This window comes from Artemia sp. Qi Xiang Cuo, chromosome 4 (genome assembly GCF_049724085.1).
Source record: "Artemia sp. Qi Xiang Cuo chromosome 4, ASM4972408v1, whole genome shotgun sequence".
Lineage (NCBI taxonomy): Eukaryota > Metazoa > Arthropoda > Branchiopoda > Anostraca > Artemiidae > Artemia > Artemia sp. Qi Xiang Cuo.
In genome coordinates, this window is record NC_142797.1 from 76015712 (window position 1) to 76037030 (window position 21319).

Here is a 21319-nt window from a genome sequence, read left to right on the forward strand (position 1 = left end):
GAATGGTAGCCCAAACAATATCAAATATAAACTTAAAAAAGGAAAATCAATTTGGCGTTATATGACGTCTCTCTATGGGCATAAGTGCAAGTTTGGTTGCAGCACACATTGCACACTTCATAGAGGAAGCTTCACGCCTTAGCCAAACCAAAACTGTGAAATTGACTTTCAAAAATAGGCAGTGAATGAACTTGGAAATTTCTAGCAGAATTAATTTTTTCAAAGTTTCCAAGCACAAACATGTCTCACGAAGGTGCTTTAGGTGCCAAGGCTTCATCACCTTATTGAAGACACATCACAATCACCTTATTGAAAAAACTTTAAAAGTGATCCAAGATGTGCTATATGCTCCACACCTCGCACCAATATTAAAAAGAAACTTACCATATTATGCAGAAACCAAATGCATTTCTTACCATGAACCACTTGTATGTTTTAGCGTAAAATTTTAGATACATATATTGCAATAAAAGTTGCTCGTGAGCTGTTCTATAAAAGGTTCAAGCCTGAATATCAATAAATAAAAGGCCCTGGATTACATGATACAATTATATGGCGTTCTATTCATTCGGGAACATTTGATTTCTGGATTGAATATTAATTCACGAATATATCCAGATTTTACAACATTTTCATACAGCCAGCTTGCAAAGTTAACGGCATTATGTTCGCCTGGAGGCCTTGCAATATACACAATGGAAAAATTATTAGCAAAGCAGTAAATTAAAAACAATAACTAGTTGTCTATATTTGCTTTGGGTGCTGAGTTAATAAGTGTATATATGCCCACTACAATAACTATCTCCCTGGCAAAGTTTTCAAAAGCATATGATACACTTTAGTGACGTCTAAAATCTCTTGAGCATAGTGGAAGAAAATTGGTTATGGATGGTAACTTCCACTTAAATCTAGAAAGAGACAATGTTCACTCTGACACTTTTCTAAATTGTCTGCGCATATCCTTTCAAATTTGGCCAAAGTCTTTCGATTTTACATATACTAATTCTAATGGACATATGTCCAATATTGACCACGTTCTTTCGTGTAAATGTATTTCTCGTCTCCCAGTCCCAATATATACAGATAATCCGATTAGTGATGATCTTGGACTATCTTACCATCTACAGTTATCACAGAACATTAATATTCAAAAGTCATGAAAGTGGGTGAAGTGGAATAAATGCGATGATGATTCGTAAATAGCCACTACGTCTTCTATCCTTTCCCCCATAAAAGTGCCGTTTTACTAACTATACTTCAGTCCTCCCAAAGTATCTGTCACAATTGACATTAACACTTATTATCCTCAGATTGTTCATGATATGAAAGTTGTGGAATCTATAGCAGTCTCTACTAGGTTTGTCAATATTGGGTCAGAAAAACAGAGGTGATCAAAGTCTGTTGAGCTTCAGACAGCGCAGCACCACGTAAGAATATGGCTGAGAATTGGGATTGCAATGGTGAATATGGGATTGGGATTGCAATGGTGAAAATTGGGATTGCAATGGTGAATATGGAAGTTTGAGATTCTTATTACACGTCAGCGTACGGGATCAAAAATCTCGCATATATATATATATATATATATATATATATATATATATAATATATATATATATATATATATATATATATATATATATATATATATATATATATATATATATATATATATATATATATATATATAATTGTATACATATAATTGTGTAAAAATTGTTCCCACTATGAACGGGCGCAGAAAATAAGGACTATGCACGTACAGTTTTCTTTCTATAACAAAATAATATATTTTTTTTTATACATAAGCCTCAACAATCCTTAGGACTACTTACAAATCTAAGAGCATTGTTCTTGAGTCTTAAATAGCGGTAAGATGTTTTGTTTGTCAAATCATCAGACCAAGGGGCATCGTTTCGCAATAAAAGTTTAGCTCTGTATATGTTCTCTTCAATACTGTGTAAAGATGTGCAGGTACCAGATTTTGACATGACAAGGTTCTCCTTGCATTCACAAGATAAACCTTTTGATAAGTTTGGAACACAATCTCCATTTATAAGTTGACACAGCTTTTGATGATAACGCGGACACGGAAGGAGACTCTTTGGAAAACCTAAAAAAAAGACTATCTTTAAAAATAAAGCCTCGTAGCTATTAATCACTGTCACTATCTATTAGCCACTCTTTGTTATTACCCTAATATGTTTTTAGTTAACTGTCAAAATGAGATCAAGAGTTGTTAAACGACTCCCCACCACCTTTTAAATAAAGAAGAAAATCAGAAGTAAAAATATAAAAAATTTTGGCAAAACATGTGTCTATAACTGAATAAAGACTAAATCAAGTTTTTCCCAGCTGTTGAGCCTCTTTCCGAAAATCGTTTTTGTTCACTCTTGGATTACAATCCTATTCATTGGCATGATGCATCTTTTTTTACGTTGTTGTACTTGATGACCTCATATTGGCTAATGTTTCTACCCAGGTTGATGAGGCAGTGACTAAAAGGAAAGAGGAAAAGGCATTTATGCAACATGATGTCACTAGTAGATATACCCTTGCAAATTTGACTTGTGGAGACAGTAGTGACATTTATGACTTATATCATTACTTATAGTTGTGATATATGCAGTCACAGGAAGAAAGATTTTTGATACCAGATAGAGATATTGTATTTTTATTAGGAGGCTTTACTTATAAGTGGAGGCAGTGGAGGATCCAGAGGGGGGTGGTGAGGGTGCGCGCACCCCCCTAACATAGTCCAAAGTAGTGTAATTTACTTAATTAACGTAAATTTGCTTTAATTAAACTTGCTCCTAATGCAAGTTTATCGGATCAACCTATCCCCCCTAAAAGAATCCTGAATCTGTCCCTGATTGGAGGGATAGATAGAAAAACAGCACAGGTAAACTTGGTGTTGGGAAGCAATTTATACAGGGTATAGAATACCACTCTGTCTTAGGCGCATTAATAAAAAATTATTCTAACCAATACGGTATAGTCATGAAAGGGCCCACAGTTTAATACGTTGCTCAAATGAAGGTAAAATTGCTGACTTTAATGATTACCTTATCACAAATAACAGACTGGTAGAATGGATATAAGACACTAGTAAATATTAAAATATTAAAAGTAAATATTACCATCCATTTTTTTCTATAGTGAATTGAGAGCTGAAATTTAGGAAGAGTAATTACCTTTCGAATTGTTATAGCATTGATAGAATCCAGGATAAGATTGAGAGAACTTCTAAAGGACAGTAGGGAATAAAACCAGGGAATTAAGAATTTGACAATATAGATAACGGATTGAGTAATCATAGATCAATAGTTATGAAATGAAATAAAGTATCTTAGGGAGGAATGCTTGAAATGCACATTGGAATTAGCATAAACACATTGATTTTGTTAGAAGCAATACGAAATTTTACAAAAGATAGATATGGCAAGAGGAAGAGGAAAGTAAATGAAATACAGAAGGAATTTAAATTTAAATTGACAAGATGAGAAATGTAAGCCTAGACTTGCCCCATCTAAAGAGAGGAAATGTGCCTCAATTAGTCCTTATACAAGTGTAAGTTGAAACAATTTGAGCCCTTCGATAGTGTTTTAAACAGTGATAAAGAAGTGAGAAACAATATAAAATGAATCAGCAGTTTGGAAGTCAAGGAAAACTTTTTTTTTTCAAAGAATCTTGAAAAGATTTAAAAATAACAATAGTTTGAGGTGCTGATGGCGTGGTATATGAGTTCTGAAATTTAGCGTTTGCGAAGATCAATATAATTCAACAAAGATCATAAGTATGAGTTTTTGAGATTGGAAGCGATTGATTTTACTTGGTCATTTTAGAATCAACCCCTTTTATAAAAAAAAACAACTATAAGAGTTAATTTGACAGTTGAAGAGGTACTACTATTTTAAAAGAAGCAAATTGATTAGCTTAATCATACTCATGAGACTAAGAGATTATGTGGATGTAGATTGACCACAAGAAGCTTGTAGTTTTAGGACAGGTAGTTAATTAATCCACTAATTTTCACTGCCATAATAAAATTGAGAAATTTTCGGATCGTCAGACCCCTTTGGTTTATAAATCTATAGATGTCAAAGAGGTGTCTCATTCAGCTGAGGAAAAGACTATGGTGATGGTAATATCTATGTATTATGTATCAGATAAGCGCAATAAAGTGATTAGTTTTCGTTTTATCAAAGCTATTCTAGCTTAGATAATGAAGACAATTTGATCATCTTATTTTAAAAAGGTATGTCTGCAAACAAAGATTAAGATACAGAGATCCACGGTAACAATAATGGTCATTTATGGCTTTGAACCATGAGCGATTTGTCAGGATGATGAAGGTTTTTTAAGTTTTAAGATGAATTCTCAAAATAAAGTTACAGGAACTATTTTGACTGTATCAAACAGTTCGTGGTAACGAACTGTAAGTAAGGAGTGACCCGGCTAAATGGTAACCGAAACTGTAGAAAACGGTATTTTGATACCAATAGATACATTAAAAGAATACAATTTTAATGCTGATTTCAAATATATAAGTTTCATCAAATTTAATCCTACCTGTCAAAAGTTACGCGCCTGAGAAAATTTGGCTGATTTTCGAAAAAAGGGAGAAAGACAGTGGCGCCATTTGGGGGGGGGAGGGGTGGGATATTGCCCACCCTAATTTTTCTGGGGGGCCCAAGCTTCCTCCCAAAAAGGCCTTTTTTTTCTTTTACAAAATATACAGGAACAAAATTACAATTAGCAATTAGTCAAAATTTTGAAACTGCTACATTTATATGTAGATTAACTTATATAATAGTGATATTAATAGTACAACTGTGTCGTGCAAAGGGTTGCAAACTGGACATATTTTATGTTCAAAGAACATATTTCTATGTGCCTGGACATAATAACATAATTGGGCAAAAAATGGACATGTTTTGATATCCGGGACATAAAGTAGGAACATTTTCCATAGGTATTATGTAAAACAAATTGCTTTCATAAGAAAATGACATTCATCGCCAAAAGAGTGCTAAGACTTATATCAACTAATTTTTTAAGCTCTGTTTTTATTTTCAGTGGTTGATTGCTCTTCTGTGAAGCAAACTTTGTGAAAATGCCTTCAAAATTATTTCACCTATAAATGGTATTATTGCCCTGATTTTTACTCGCAACGGTCAAGATAAAGGACAAGCTGTCGCCTTTTTCATATAAACTTACTTCCGACTTCCGAACATCGCACAAAAATCTCAATGAAAAGATAACAAAATCAAACCTTTCGATTGTTGGTGTTCTGAAACCAAAACTAAAGCCAAGTTGTGAAACACCCGGGGTAAATTCCTTCAGTTTAAAAATTTTCATCACCGGAAAGGAGCTGAGAGAAATTTAAGTAAGTAAAAATTTAATGTTAGGTGATATAGCTCAATTATACACACACACACACATATATATATATATATATATATATATATATATATATATATATATATATATATATATATATATATATATATATATATATATATATATATATATATATATATATGTATATATATATATATATATATATATATATATGTGTAAAAATTGTTCCCACTATGAATGGCGTAGAGAATAAGGACTATGCACTTACAGTTTTTTTTTCTATAACAAAATAATATATTCTTTGTTTTTATACATAAGCCTAAACAATCCTTAGGACTACTTACAAATCTAAGAGCATTGTTCTTGAGCCTTAAATAGCGGTAAGATGTTTTGTTTGTCAAATCATCAGACCAAGGGGCAATCATATTATTGACTTACGAATAAAGTATACATACCACTCGATGCCTTTTTATATGTTCTTTCCAAATATAATAATCATTTTTGTCGGAAATGAATTTTACCCCCACCCCTATATATACTAATTCAGGGCATATATTTGCACATTAGGGGCTGGAGGGGGGTTGAGTTTAAACTTACCTTCCATTTATATCAGAAATACAATTTACACCCTCCCCTTAATGTGCAAATATATACCCTGAATTAGAATAGGAATGGGGGTAAAATTCATATCCGACAAGAAGGTTTCTTATATTTGTAAGGAGAATAAAAAAAGAATCGACGGATAGGTTTACGTTATTCGTATTTAAAAAATATGAACAGCTAACAAACTGCCGAAGGGTCTCCATGTCTTGTTTCCTTATAGAGTATGTAGTGATGGGTAATGCATATTGCATACGTACCTTTCCATACATATAGTTGTAAATATATATAGTATACATAATACTATATATATTTACTTAGTTTATAATACTATAAAGTAATATATATATAGTATACGCCTAAAATTGAGGCTATTCAAGAGGAGATATGTTAACAAGACAGTTCCTATTCTTGTAATATGCAAAAAATGTAGTTATCAAACTTTGAAATCGATTTCGCTATACTTACCTCCCAGCCCCTCTAATATGCAGACGTATAGATAGACGAATTGTATTATTCCCATATGTTTCCCCGTTTCTTGCTTTCGTCAGCATTTATTTGATTTACGGTTATACTAGTTGAAAAAAGAGTGATGCATGGCAAAATGCATAGTAAATAATTAATTTTTACTATATTTTTCCACATTAAGGAGGGAAAGCATAGTGGAATCACTTTTAATATATATATATATATATATATATATATATATATATATATATATATATATATATATATATATATATATATATATATATATATATATATATATATATATATATATATATATATATATATATATATATATATATATATATATATGATAGTTAACGCTATTATAGAAAATAATTTCAAAGTATCAAGTCACATGATAGTTACGCTATTGTAGAAAATAATTTCAAAGTACCAAGTCACATGATAGTTACGCTATTGTAGAAAATAATTTCAAAGTACCAAGTCACATGATAGTTACGCTATTGTAGAAAATAATTTCAAAGTACCAAGTCACATGATAGTTACGCTATTGTAGAAAATAATTTCAAAGTACCAAGAAATTTAATTCAGGAAATTATGAAAAAATTCTCAGTAAGTAACAATTTCTTTCTTGAAGTCAACTCTTGTGTAGAAATTTAATTCAAGAAATTATGAAAAAATTCTCAGTAAGTAACAATTTCTTTCTTGAAGTCAACTCTTGATACAAATACGGAAATTTCATTTAAGAAATTATGAAAAAATTGTAAGCAAGTAACAACTCTTGGATATACAGTACAGATACTTCATTACAGAAATTATGAAAAAAACGCAAGTAAGTAACTTTTTTTTTCTCTTTATCACAAACAATTTTCACTTAGCTACACAATGTAGAAATTTAATTCAAGAAATTATGAAAAAATTCTCAGTAAGTAACAATTTCTTTCTTGAAGTCAACTCTTGGATACACAATTCGGAAATTTCATTCAAACTACATGCTATTTGCATGCCTTTCCTTCGCACCTTTCCAAACGAGCGGGGATTCCCCACTGGTTCCTACACATTGCAAAAAAGTGAGCAGTACGAAAACTCCATGTTTTCAACCAGACTGGTTTTTTAGACAACACACCCACTTAGAGTGGCGCGCCACTCTAAGTGAACCTAGATCAACCCAACTTTTTGGATATTTCTCTCACTATGACTCTGTTTGTGTGTCGTGTCTGTGCGTGTCTCGTCTCTATGTGTGTGTCATCTCTGTGGGTGTGTTGTCTAAAACACCAGTCTGGTTGAAAACATGGAGTTTTCGTACTGATCACTTTTTTGCAATGTGTAGGAACCAGTGGCGAATCCCCGCTCGTTTGGAAAGGTGCCGAGGAAAGGCATGCAAATAGCATGTAGTTTGAATGAAATTTCCGTATTGTGTATCCAAGAGTTGACTTCAAGAAAGAAATTGTTACTTACTGAGAATTTTTTTCATAATTCCTTGAATTAAATTTCTACATCGTGTAGCTAAGTGAAAATTGTTTGTGATAAAGAGAAAAAAAATGTTACTTACTTGCGTTTTTTTTCATAATTTCTTGAATGAAGTATCTGTACTATATATCCAAGAGTTGTTACTTGCTTACAATTTTTTCATAATTTCTTAAATGAAATTTCCGTATTGTGTATCCAAGAGTTGACTTCAAGAAAGAAATTGTTACTTACTGAGAATTTTTTCATAATTTCTTGAATTAAATTTATACACAAGAGTTGACTTCAAGAAAGAAATTGTTACTTACTGAGAATTTTTTCATAATTTCTTGAATTAAATTTCTACATCGTGTATCTAAGTCATGAAAACAATAAAGAGTTTACACGTAACCCTGTCTAAATTTTTTTTTCATAATTTCCTGAATTAAATTTCTTGGTATTTTGAAATTATTTTCTGCAATATCGTAACTTTCATGTGACTTGGTATTTTGAAATTATGTTATATAAGAGTTTAACTCTCATGTGACTTTGTACATTGAAATATTTTCTACAATAGCGTAACTCTCATTTGACTTGGTACTTTGAAATTATTTTCTATAATAGCGTAACTATCATGTGACTTGGTACTTTAAAATTATTTTCTATAATAGCTTAACTATCATGTGACTTGGTACTTTGAAATTACTTTCTATAATAGTGTAACTATCATGTGACTTGGTACTTTGAAATTATTTTCTATAATAGTGTAACTATCATGTGAGTTGGTACTTTGAAATTATTTTCTAAAATAGCGTAACTATCATGTGACATGGTACTTTGAAATTATTTTCTACAATAGCGTAACTATCATGTGACTTGGTAATTTTAAATTAATTTCTATTATAGCGTAACTATCCTGTGACTTGGTACTTTGAAATTATTTTCTAAAAAAGCGTAAATATCATGTGACTTTGTACTTTGAAATTATTTTCTACACTAGCGTAACTATCATGTGACTTGGTACTTTGAAATTATTTTCTACAAAAGCGTAAGTATCATGTGACTTGGTACTTTGAAATTATTTTCTACAATAGTGTAACTATCATTTGACTTGGTACTTTGAAATTATTTTCTACAATAACGTAACTATAATGTGACTTGGTACTTTGAAATTATTTTCTATAATAGCGTAACTATCATGTGACATGTTACTTTGAAATTATTTTCTATAATAGCGTAACTATAATGTGACTTGTTAGTTTGAAATTATTTTCTACAAAAGAGTAACTATCATGTGACATGGTAATTTGAAATTATTTTCTACAATAGCGTAACTATCATGTGACATGGTACTTTGAAATTATTTTCTACAATAGCGTAACTATCATGTGACTTGGTAGTTTGAAATTATTTTCTACAATAGAGTAACTATCATGTGACTTGGTACTTTGAAATTATTTTCTACAATAGCGTAACCATAATGTGACTTGATACTTTGAAATTATTTTCTACAATAGCTTAACTATAATGTGACTTGTTACTTTTAAATTATTTTATATAATAGATTACCAATCATGGGACTTGGGACTTTGAACTTATTTTCTACAAAATCGTATCTACAATGTGACTTGGTAGTTTCAAATTATTTTCTATATAAGAATAACTATCATGAGACTTGTTACTTTGAAATTATATTATAATAAAGCATAAATATCATGTCACTTGGTACTGTAAAATTATTTTCTACAAAAGCGTAACTATCATGTGACTTGGTACTTTGAAATTATTTTCTACAATAGAGTAACTATAATTTGACTTGGTACTTTGAAATTATTTTCTGCAAGAGCGTAACTATCATGTGACTTGTTACTTTTAAATTATTTTCTAAATAAGCGTAACTATAATATAATTTGGTACTTTTAAATTATTTTCTTAAATAGCGTAACTATCTTGTGACTTGGTACTATGAAATTACTTTCTACAAAAGCGTTACTATCATATGACATGGTACATGTCACATATAATGTGACATGGTAGCTTTTTTTTTCTAAAAAAAAAAAAAAAAAAAAAAAAAAAAAAAAGGAATTATTTACTGACCTTGAGTTGTGATTTTAAGAGTTCCGCTTTTATTTCAGCCAATTGTGTTTAACAAAAAAAAAATTTCAGACATTTCTTGTTAAAACTTTATTTTCAACTAATTCATCCGGGTTTTCGAAAGCAATTCTTACCACAGTACAGCACTATCACTAGTCTAAGACATCCACTCTGTCATCGTCCCATCCCCCAAATAAAAAACTTTTCAGACATTTCTGGTTAAAACTTTATTTTCAACTAATTCATCCGGGTTTTTCACAAGCAATTCGTACCACAGTACAGCACTATAACTAGTCTAAGACATCCACTCTGTCATCGCCCTCATCCTCCCAAAAAATACTTTTCAGACATTTCTTGTTAAAACTTTATTTTCAACTAATTCATCCGGGTTTTCGAAAGCAATTCATGCCAGAGTACAGCACTATAACTAGTCTAAGACATCCACTCTGTCATCACCCCCACCCCAAAAAAAAAATACTTTTCAGACATTTTTTGTTAAAACTTTATTTCAACTAATTCATCCGAGTTTTCGAAAGCAATTCATGCCAGAGTACAGCACTATAACTAGTCTAAGACATCCACTCTGTCATCGCCCCCACCCCCAAAAAAATACTTTTCAGACATTTCTTGTTAAAACTTTATTTCAACTAATTCATCCGGGTTTTCGAAAGAAATTCATGCCAGAGTACAGCAATCCCTCTGTCATTGCCCCCACCCCCAAAAAAAACACTTCAGACATTTCTTTTTAAAACTTTATTTCAACTAATTCATCCGGGTTTTCGAAAACATTTCTTGTTAAAACTTTATTTCAACTAATTCATCCGGGTTTTCGAAAGCAATTCATGCCAGAGTACAGCACTATAACTAGTCTAAGACATCCACTCTGTCCTCGCCGCCCCCCCCCCCAAAAAAAAACTTCCAGACATTTCTTGTTAAAACTTTATTTCAACTAATTCATCCGGGTTTTCGAATGCAATTCGTACCATAGTACAGCACTATAACTAGTCTAAGACATCCACTATTTCATCGTCCCATCCCCAAAAGCACTATAACTAGTCTAAGATACCCACTCTGTCATCGCCCTCACCCCCAAAAAAAAATACTTTTCAGACATTTCTTGTTAAAACTTTATTTTCAACTAATTCATCCGGGTTTTCGAAAGCAATTCATGCCATCGTACAGCACTATCACTAGTCTGAGACATTCAATCTGTCATCGCTCCATCCCCCAAAAAAATACTTTTCAGACATTTCTTGTTAAAAATTTTTCTGAGGGGGAAGGAGGGGCCTCTGAGCCTTGCCCTTGAGGCAGATCCCGTTTATTTTGGATTCTGAGTATTTTTGGTTTTCCTTCCAAAATTGACCCCCCTCCCCTGCCCGCAGAAATGGGGGAACGAAGGGCCTCTGAGCCTTGCCCTTGAGGCAGATCCCATTTATTTTTGATTCTGAGTTTTTTTGGTTTTCCAACCAAATTTTACCCCCCCACCCCTGCCCTCAGAAATGGGGGAACGAAGGGCCTCTGAGCCTTGCCCTTGAGGCAGATCCCATTTATTTTCGATTCTGAGTATTTTTGGTTGTTCCAAAATTGACCCCCCCCTCCTCCCCTGCCCTCAGGAATGGGTGAACGAAGGGCCTCTGAGCCTTCCCCTTGAGGCAGATCCCATTTATTTTCGATTCTGAGTATTTTTTGTTTTGCCTCCAAAATTGACCCCCCCTCCCCCTGCCCTTAGAAATGGGGGAATGAAGGGCTTCTGAACCTCCCCCTTGAGGCAGATCCCATTTATTTTCCATTCTGAGTATTTTGGTTTTCCCTCCAAAATTGACCCCCCCTCCCCTGCCCTCAGAGATGGGAGAAAGAAGGGCCTCTGAGCCTACCCCTTGAGGCAGATCACATTTATTTTCGATTCTGAGTATTTTTGGTTTTCCCTCCAAAATTGACCCCCCCTGCCCTTAGAAATGGGGGAATGAAGGGCCTCTGAGCCTTACCCTTGAGGCAGGTCCCATTTATTTTCGATTCTGAGTATTTTTGGTTTTCCCTCCAAAATTGACCCCCCTCCCCTGCCCTCAGGAATGGGGGAATGAAGGGCCTCTGAATCTCCTCCTTGAGGCAGATCCCATTTATTTTCAATTCTGAGTATTTTTGGTTTTCCCTCCAAAATTGACCCCCCCCTCCCTTGCCCTCAGGAATGGGAGAACGAAGGGCCTCTGAGCCTTCCCCTTGAGGAAGATCCCATTAAGTTTCGATTCTGAGTATTTTTGGTTTTCCCTCAAAAATTGTGACGGGCATCTGATCCTCCCCCTTGAGGCAGATCCCCTTTATTTTATATTCTGAGTATTTTTGGTTTTCCCCCCAAAATTGACCCCCCCCCTCCCCTGCCCTCAGGCCTTGGAGACCGAAGGGCCGCTGAGCCGTCCCCTTGATGCAGATCACGCTTTATTTTCGATTCTGAGTATTTTTGATTTTCCCTCCAAAATTGACCCCCCCCCCTCCCCTGCCCTTAGAAATGGGGGGAACGAAGGGAACGTTAAACTATTTTAAACTGACAACACTGTCCAAATATCACATGTGTATTATACAGTACATAATCACCTCATCTCCCCCAAAACACTTTTCAGCCATTTCTAGTTAAAAAGTTCTATTCAAATTCGCAAATCTCAATACCCCTTTTTAAATGTCGATCAAACAATTCTGATTGTAGTGTCCAAGTTTTTAATAACAAAGCCTACACACATGTACACACTATGCTTTCAAAAAACCAGTCTGGTTGAAAAACTTGGAGTTGAAACAAATTTGCGCGGGGAATCCCCCGTCCATACTGTTATCTTTTTTACAATGTTTAGGAACAGGCGGGGAATCCCCACTCGTTTGGAATGGTACCAACAGGACATAAGTAAATAGCACATACTTTTATAACGTGTTTAATCACGTGTAGTTTTAAGAATGTGTATGTGAACTCATGACCTACATTCATTGTGTAATTGACAACAAAAACAGAAAAAAAACCTGTTTGACCACATTATACACTGCCAAATAACCGCTGGCTGTAGACTATGCCTTGGAAAGCTACAATGGAACGTGCCGTACGCAAATAACATAGGAATTGCTATACAAGTGGCAGAATCCAGAAGGCCATGAGAGGGAGCTCTGAATCTCTTTGAAATGGCGTATACAAGGCTCAGAATCCAGAAGGCGCATTCTACTCGTGAGCATGACTGAAGTATTTTCCGGGGAAAATTGAGGGATTTTTTTAACAATATTTATCAGTTTGTTTGATTTTTTTATTTTTTGTTTTATTTTTGATTTTTTTAGTAGTGCCATAATGAAATTTTTAGTTGCGTTGTTTTGTTAGCCCCTCGGGGGGGGGTAATGTTTTGTTTTTGTTTATTTATATTGAATTATGTGTTGGAAGTTGGAGTTGGCCTAACGAACCGAAAGGTTCCTCTGCGTTTTTTTTTTGCAATTTATGTCTAAATAAAATTATGCTCCTGAAAAAAAAATAACTAATAAATGATGCTGGCAAGTCCGGCGCCCCCTTCATGGCAATTTCCCTTCCCCCATGAAAACTTCCTTCATGCACAGATCCTCCAACATAACCCCCGACCCACCCACCCCCCACTACCAGAAAAAAACGCTCCTGAAAACTTCTGTATGCTTCCCAATAACCAATACTTTATGTTAACATTGGGTAAAGTTCATAACTTTTATTCCTCCCCCTGGGGACTTCGGTGGATTAAGTCATCCTAAAAGACATAGTTATCACATTCTTGACCATGCTGAACAAAATGGCTATCTCAAAGTTATGATCGGGTGACTTTGGGAAAAACATGAGCGTGGGAGGAAGCCTAGTTGCCCTCCGTTTTTTGGTCACTTAAAAAGGGCACTAGAACTTTTAATTTACGTTTCAATGAGCCCTACCCCGGTGTTCTAAGACCACTGGGTCGATACGATCACCCCTGGAAAAAAAACACGCATCCGTGATCTTTCTTCTATCAAAAAAATGCAAAATTCCACATTTTTGTAGATAGGAGCTTGAAACCTCTACAGTAGGGTTCTCTGATACGCTAAATCTGATGGTTTGATTTTCATTAAGATTCTATAATTTTTAGGGGGTCTTTCTCCCTTTTTTGGAAAATCAGGCAAATTTTCTCAGGCACGTAACTTTTGATGGATAGGTTCAAACTTGATGAAAATTATATATTTGAAATCAGCATTGAAATCTGATTCTTTTGATGTATCTATTGGTATCAAAAATCCATTTTCTAGAGTTTCGATTACCATTGAGCCGGGTTGCTTCTTACTTACAATTTACTACACCGAACATTTTGTTTAAGATTAGCTCTATGTTGTTTTGTTATCTTCTTTTTTCTTGTGCAAAGCACCGTTAATTTTATGGATAACAATGCTACATGGGTTGAGGGGCATAAGCAAAAGATTGTCGTTTTTTTCTTTTCTTTATATTTTTTTATGAAACTAAACAGTTTGGCAGTGCTGTTAATTTTATGGATAACAATGCTACATGGGTTGAGGGGCATAAGCCAAAGATTGTCGTTTTTTTTTTTATTGATGGAACCACACAGTTTGGCAGTGCTTATAGCATTCGATTTGCTACAATACTGACTGGTGATATGAAGCCGCATTCGATTTGCTGTAGTCACGCTTCACGTTTCGCCATTTGGTCCAAAATTATGAACCTGTTTGGCTGTCATATTATCAGTAGTTCTTCAGGCTAAATGGGAGAACGTCACAGAAAAAATGCAAATAAGCCCACAACGGAGAAGGACGTAGCTGAAACTACAGCAAATCGTACGCACCTTTACCTTATTTACGATCTGTCATGACACCTGAATCCTTCATTCAAGGACTACTGCAAAGACTTTTTGCGATTTGGGTTGCTATTGCATTAAGCCCAAAGTTTCTGTTATTGTCTTTACGGGTAGATAAGGATCAGCGCATGTATATTCATCCGAAAAACACCCTCTTTGGCTTTGCTGAAATTTCCTGTTTTTTTCCGAAGTTCGATATACTTTAGTAAACTGTCACACCATGGAGGAGTTCTAGCGCTATTTTTCCCGAATTGCTGTGCCGAAAGCGGAAACTGCTACGCAGTTTGGACTTAACATACTAAAAAAAAAGCAACTGTTTAAATGTTGAAAATGAGTTCAATAGTGCTTCAAAGTACAAGAGTGGCTTTTAACCTTTGGGTATATCTTTCAGGTCCCTGACTCAGCACCCGAACAATCTATTGCCATCGCTTTGGGTCCTTCGAAAAACGTGGTGGTCGGTCAGACCGAGCTAGTAGAAAACGAGACGACTCAAAGAGACACTGCGCCTGTCACTGCTCAAGAGGCACAATCTGGACGAGATACGACTTGAGATGAAGAGCACCACCGTTCAAGTGGTCCTACTGATATTTCTTCATCCTCCCACGACCGTCCATGTCAACCACAACTGCTACGGTACCCTGTACAGGTTTCAGCAAAAGGCAAGCTAAGACGATAATTTAATATTTCATTTTATGGAAAGCATCCTTGGCTTGAGTACTCAGTTAAGGAAAATTTGGTTTTCTGTTTCTGCTGCAGACACTTTGGCGGCACGTCAACCCTTCGCGGACAGAGATACGGGGCGAGGCCTTTCATTGAGACCGGCGTTAGAAGATGGAAAGACATCTCAAGCTTTCTAGAAGAGCATGCGAAAAGTGACCGCCACAGGGGCAGTGCAGTTTTGTGGACAACGTACAAAGCTATACAAGCCAAGGAGAAGCAACCCATCGCATCTGTTTTGTCAACGGACAGGAATAAAGAAACGAATGAAAACAGGGAACACGTAAAGGCTTTACTGAAAGTAATGGCCCTACTGGGGCGACTGGGTACAGCCTTTTGCGGCCACGATGAGACTGAATCTTCGGCAAAAAAAGGACATTTCGTCGAAACATGCAATCTTCTCTCAGAGTATTCTCCAACGCTTTTCAACAAGCTACAAAGACGATACGGCCACTATACGTCCCACAAATACCAGAACGATCTATTTTCAGTTATCGGATCTAGGCTTCGGTTTACAATAGTGCAAGAAGTTAAGCGTGCCAAATACTCTGCTGTTCTTGTCGACGAGACAAAAGATAATTCGAAGAAAGAACAGCTCGCCATTCTTCTGAGGTACTTCGACGAGGGAAAAGTACGAGAAAGAAACAATAGGATGCTACCATATGAAAAGCCTGGATGCTAAGAGTTTAGCCAGTTTGATTTACGACAGAGTGGCGAAACTTGATCTCGACTTGAACTATTGTATTGCCCAGTGTTACGACGGAGCAAGCCTCATGAGCGAGCCCTTCTCCGACGTTCAAACACGACTGAGAGCAAAAGCGTCACAAGAAATAAAAATTCATTGCCATACGCATAGACTAAATATGGTCATTGCAAACTGTGTTGAAGGTGTTTAGACTGTTGGCTCATTTTTTTCGTTAGTCCAAAATCTGTACACGTTCATTTCCAACAGCAACACCAGACATCAGCTTTTTTTCGAGTCCCAAAAGGTTACTCAACTGCCAGTCCTGGAATTCGAAAGGAATGCTGCGACAAGATGGTCATACTGGTATCGATCAATATCGAAGATAAGACTCCGATATGAATGCGTTCTGGCTGATCTGTTTGCATTCAGCGAGGGAGCTGATAGTGAAGCTCGTCCTGAAGCAGCTGGGCTCCAGAGAAAAATGGAATCTTTCACAGTTATATTCCAGTTGCTCTATATGGAAGCAATTCTGAGGACGACAAACTCCCTTTCTGAGTAGCTTCAGGCAGTTGATCTGGTAATATCTAGGTCCCGCCCCTTGATTCAAGCAACAAGGAAGGAAATAGCTGAACTGCACTCTGACGCTTCATTTGCATCGCTTTTGGAGAAGGCAAAATAGTTTGCTGAAGGTCTTGAAATTGAAGTACCTGACGTGAATGGACCCGCGACCGGATCCTCCTCTGCGGGTCAGAAGGGACGACCTAGAAGAACCCAAAAAATTATCAAACACCTGAAAGAATTCATGACCACTTCGACGTTAGGAAAAAACTTTGTTGAATCCGACAATAGAGCTCCAACTCTAGCGGAAGAACTGAAAAGAGAATACTTGGAGACTCTATATCGTCTGATTGCGGAATTCGACAGACGGTTTACAGATAACCTTCCAGTGCTCAGTACACTCGAAGCTCTGGATCCCAGCTCTAAGAAGTTCATGGATGCAGGACTCCTCAAGCAATTCTCTGAACTTTATTCTGAAATGGTCATTGACCAGATTCTTCTTGAGGCCCAAGCTGGTATTGTCAAGCGGTTTTTGCTCGAGGAGGAGGCGAAGCCGAAGAACTTCATGGACGTCATTGATAATATCGAGACACTTCCAGTGGCCTATTCAGAAATTATACAAGTTCTTCATATTGCTGCCACACTTCCTGTCACGACAGCCAGCAATGAACGCTTGTTTTCTGGGCTGGAAATAGTGAAGAACTATCTGTGCTCGACCACAGGAGAAGATCGTCTTAGTCACCTGCTTTTGATCTTTGCAGAGAAGGATTTAGTTAAAAACTTGGATTTCAACCAGCTTGTTGACGACTTTGCAAAGATGAAACCACGACGGTGCCCCTTTTTGCCTTGAGTGTTCACTGATCTGTTTCAAAATTTTGTCGTATTTTTTGATTTTGTAAATACACTTGATCGAGCAAAGTTTTGCATCGTCATAGCCGAAGCGTAACTCCGACTTGGACTAAAGTATTTACTGTAAGCAGCGAGCTGAAGAATTCGTATACAGAATATACTTTAGTCAAAGCGTGAGTTTCTACAGCGGTTCGGCTTTCGTCAAGTTATAGGTTCAGAAAAGTGGAAGATTCCCAAACGGCTGTTTTTTTAACATCGCAAATACCATTTCCGCTTTCTTCAGATGTCTGGCCTTTTCCGAAACTATGGCATAAGAGCGAAAGAAGGAAAGGCAAAGCAATTGAGACAATTTCCTTAATTTTTACGGTAACTCCCATGGAAGGCAGTTTTTTTTCTGATAAAGCTAGAGGCAATTTTTTTTTAGACAAGCCTGCTTCGGAGCCCATGTCGATTGCTTGCCCACCCTAAGGTTTGGCTGAAATGGCACCTCTGGAGAAAGACCCCCTAAAAGTTATAGAACCATAAAGAAATTCACACCATCATATTCAGCGTATCAGAGAACCCTACTGCAGAGGTTTCAGGCTCCTATCTACAAAAATGTGGAATTTTGCATTTTTTTTTCCCAGAAGAAAGATCACTTATGCGTGTTTATTTGTCTGTTTGTTCTTTTTTTTTCCCAGGGGTGATCGTATCGACCCAGTGGTCCTAGAATATCGTGAGAGGGCTCATTCAAACGAAAATTAAAAGTTCTAGTGGTCTTTTTAAGTTACCAAAAAAATGGAGGGCAACTAGGCCCCCTCCCACGCTCATTTTTTTCCCAAAGTAACCTGATCAAAATTTTGATATAGCAATTTTGCTCAGCATGGTCGAAAATATGATAACTATATCTTTTAGGATGATTTAATCCCCAAAGTCCCTGGGGGGAGGGCTGAAAGTTATGAAGTATACCTAATGTTAACATATAGTATTGGTTATTGGGAAGTATATAGACGTTTTCAGGGGGGATTTTTTCTGGTAGTGGGGGTGGGGGTGGGTGGGTCGGTTTATTATGTGGGAGGATCTTTCCATGAAGGACGTTTTCATGGGAGAAGGGACATTGCTATGAAGGGGGTGCCGGATTTCCCAGCATTATTTAAAAAAAGATCAGAAATTAAATTAAAAAAAAAGTTTTCAACTGAAAGTAAGGAGCAACATCAAAACTTAAAACAACAGGAAACATTACGTGTATGATTGGGTTCACCCCCTAGTCAATACCTCGCTCTTTAAGACAAAGATTATTTAGTACTTTCATAAGAGCTATTTATTCTAATTAACGGTATTTGTGATCAAGGGGTCATTTTTAAAGAATTGGAACAAAATTCAAACTTTAGCTTAAAGAGCAAGGTAATGACAAGGGGGCGAACCCTCTAATATACGTATTAAGAATATATGAATATAGAAGATCGCTACGTAAGTTAATTCATAAGTTACGTACATTTATTACTAATAAAAACGTTCGTTAATAAAATTAAACATGTTTCGAGAAAGCCATTTAAGCAAATAAAACTAAAATTAATATTCAAATTTTGTTTTAATTATTCATGTACGGTGAGCCAAAATCAAAACCTGCATTAAAGCAAAAACGTTCAAAAATTAAATAAAAAAAACGAGCTTTTTTAACAGTAGTAAGGGTGTATGCACTTTCACCAGTGCTTGCGTAATTTGTCTTATCTCTAGCATGTACAAGAATATACACTACAGTTTCACGTGCACATTGCAAAAAGCAACCAAACCTTTACCTATAAAGTGATCAAACACGTTTTGAGAGTATAATTGAGATCGTATAACACAACCAGACTGGTTATTGCTATTGATATCAATTGCACAAGGAATTTCACAAGAATATACAGTACAGTTTCACGTGCACATTTTAAAAAGCGACCAAACCTTTATCTATAAAGTGAACAAACACGTTTTCAACTTGATCGGTTTTTGAAGCCCATTCAGCATGGCGTGTTTTATTTTATTTATTTTTTTTTTTGCAATTGACATTTTTTCTGATAACAAGTACCATTCATTGCGATCGTAGCTCTAAAAAAGGGGTTTAGCATTTGCTAATTGGACTCTATGAACGATATTAATTAATGTTTGAATATAAGGAGCGAGAATGATTCTAATTAATGATTGGATCGTTCGAAGATGGATAAAAAGGCTTAAACTGATTAGCAGTTAAGGTAACCCACAAGAACATGTTAACTCATACCTTATTTATTATAAATTTGGAACAATATCAATTTATGGAAATGGTTAACGATGATAAAATGGTCTTATGAGTTGACCTAGCTTTACTTCTTCGATGTGTTCTGTATAATACACAAGTGGCGTTTGGTCAGTGTTGTCAATTTAAAATAGGGTCTAAGCTTTTATTATACTAAAAAGTTGATACTAAGAGAGATGTAGAAGGCAAGAAAAGAATTTTAATAACGGATAGCTTTACTTCTCCGATGTGTTCTGTATAATACACAAGTGGTGGGGTGATGGCAGCGGGGTGTCTTAGAGTACTTATAGTGCTGTACTGTGGGCCGAATTGCTTTCGAAAAAAACCGAATGAATGAGTTGAAATAAAATTTTTAACTAGAAATGGCTGAAAAATGTTTTGGGGGAGATGGGTCGATGACAGAGCGGTGTCTTAGCGTAGTTGTAGTGTGATAGTGGTGGGGCAAAATGCTAGAGAAAACCCCACCGTACGGAGTGTACATCCCATATTTAACGAGTGCACGCATAAAACATATGGGTGGGGGTATATAGTACCATGGCAGCTGGTGTCCATAGAGCAGTTATAGTTAGATAGTTTGGGGGTGAAGTGCTTACAAAAAACCCGAGTGGATGACTTGAAAATAAAATTCTTAACGAGAAATGGCTGAAAAGTGTTCTTGGGGAGATGGGTTGATGGCAGAAGGATGTCTTATAGTGGTTATAGTATGATAGTGGGGGGCAAATTGCTAGCGAAAAACCCGAGTGGATGACTTGAAATAAAATTTTTTAACAAGAAATCTCTGAAAAAATATTGTTGGGGGGATGGGGTGATGTCAGCGGGGTGTCTTAGAGTAGCTATAGTGCTCTACAGTGGGTCGAATTGCTTACGAAAAACCCGAATGAATGAGTTGAAATAAAATTTTTAACGATAAATGTCTGAATAGTGTTTTTGGGGGGATGGGGCCATGGGAGAAGGGTGTCAAAGAGTTTTTATAGTGCTGTACTGTTACACAAATTGTGTACGAAAAACCAAAAGGAAGGACTTGAAAATAAAAATTTTAACAAAAAAAAAATGTCTGAAAAATGTTTTTGGGGTGATGAGCTGATGGCAGTGGGGTGTCTTAGAGTACTTATAGTGCTGTACTGTGGGCCGAATTGCTTGCGAAAAAACCCGAATGAATTAGTTGAAATAAAATTCTTAACCAGAAATGGCTGAAAAGTGTTTTGGGGAGATGGGGTGATGACAGAGGGGTGTCTTAGCGTAGTTATAGTGTAATAGTGGAGGGCGAATTGCTAGCCGAAAATCTGAGCTAATAAGGGTTTATGACCGTAAACTCTAGTTTTTTGTAAGAAAATTATGGAAATCACAATTCTGTGGTTCAAATGTGAAACTTAAGTCCATTTTTGGATCGAAAAATAAAACTATTTCCGTAAAATCTTAGCTGATAAGGGTTTTTAACCGTAAAATATAGTTTTT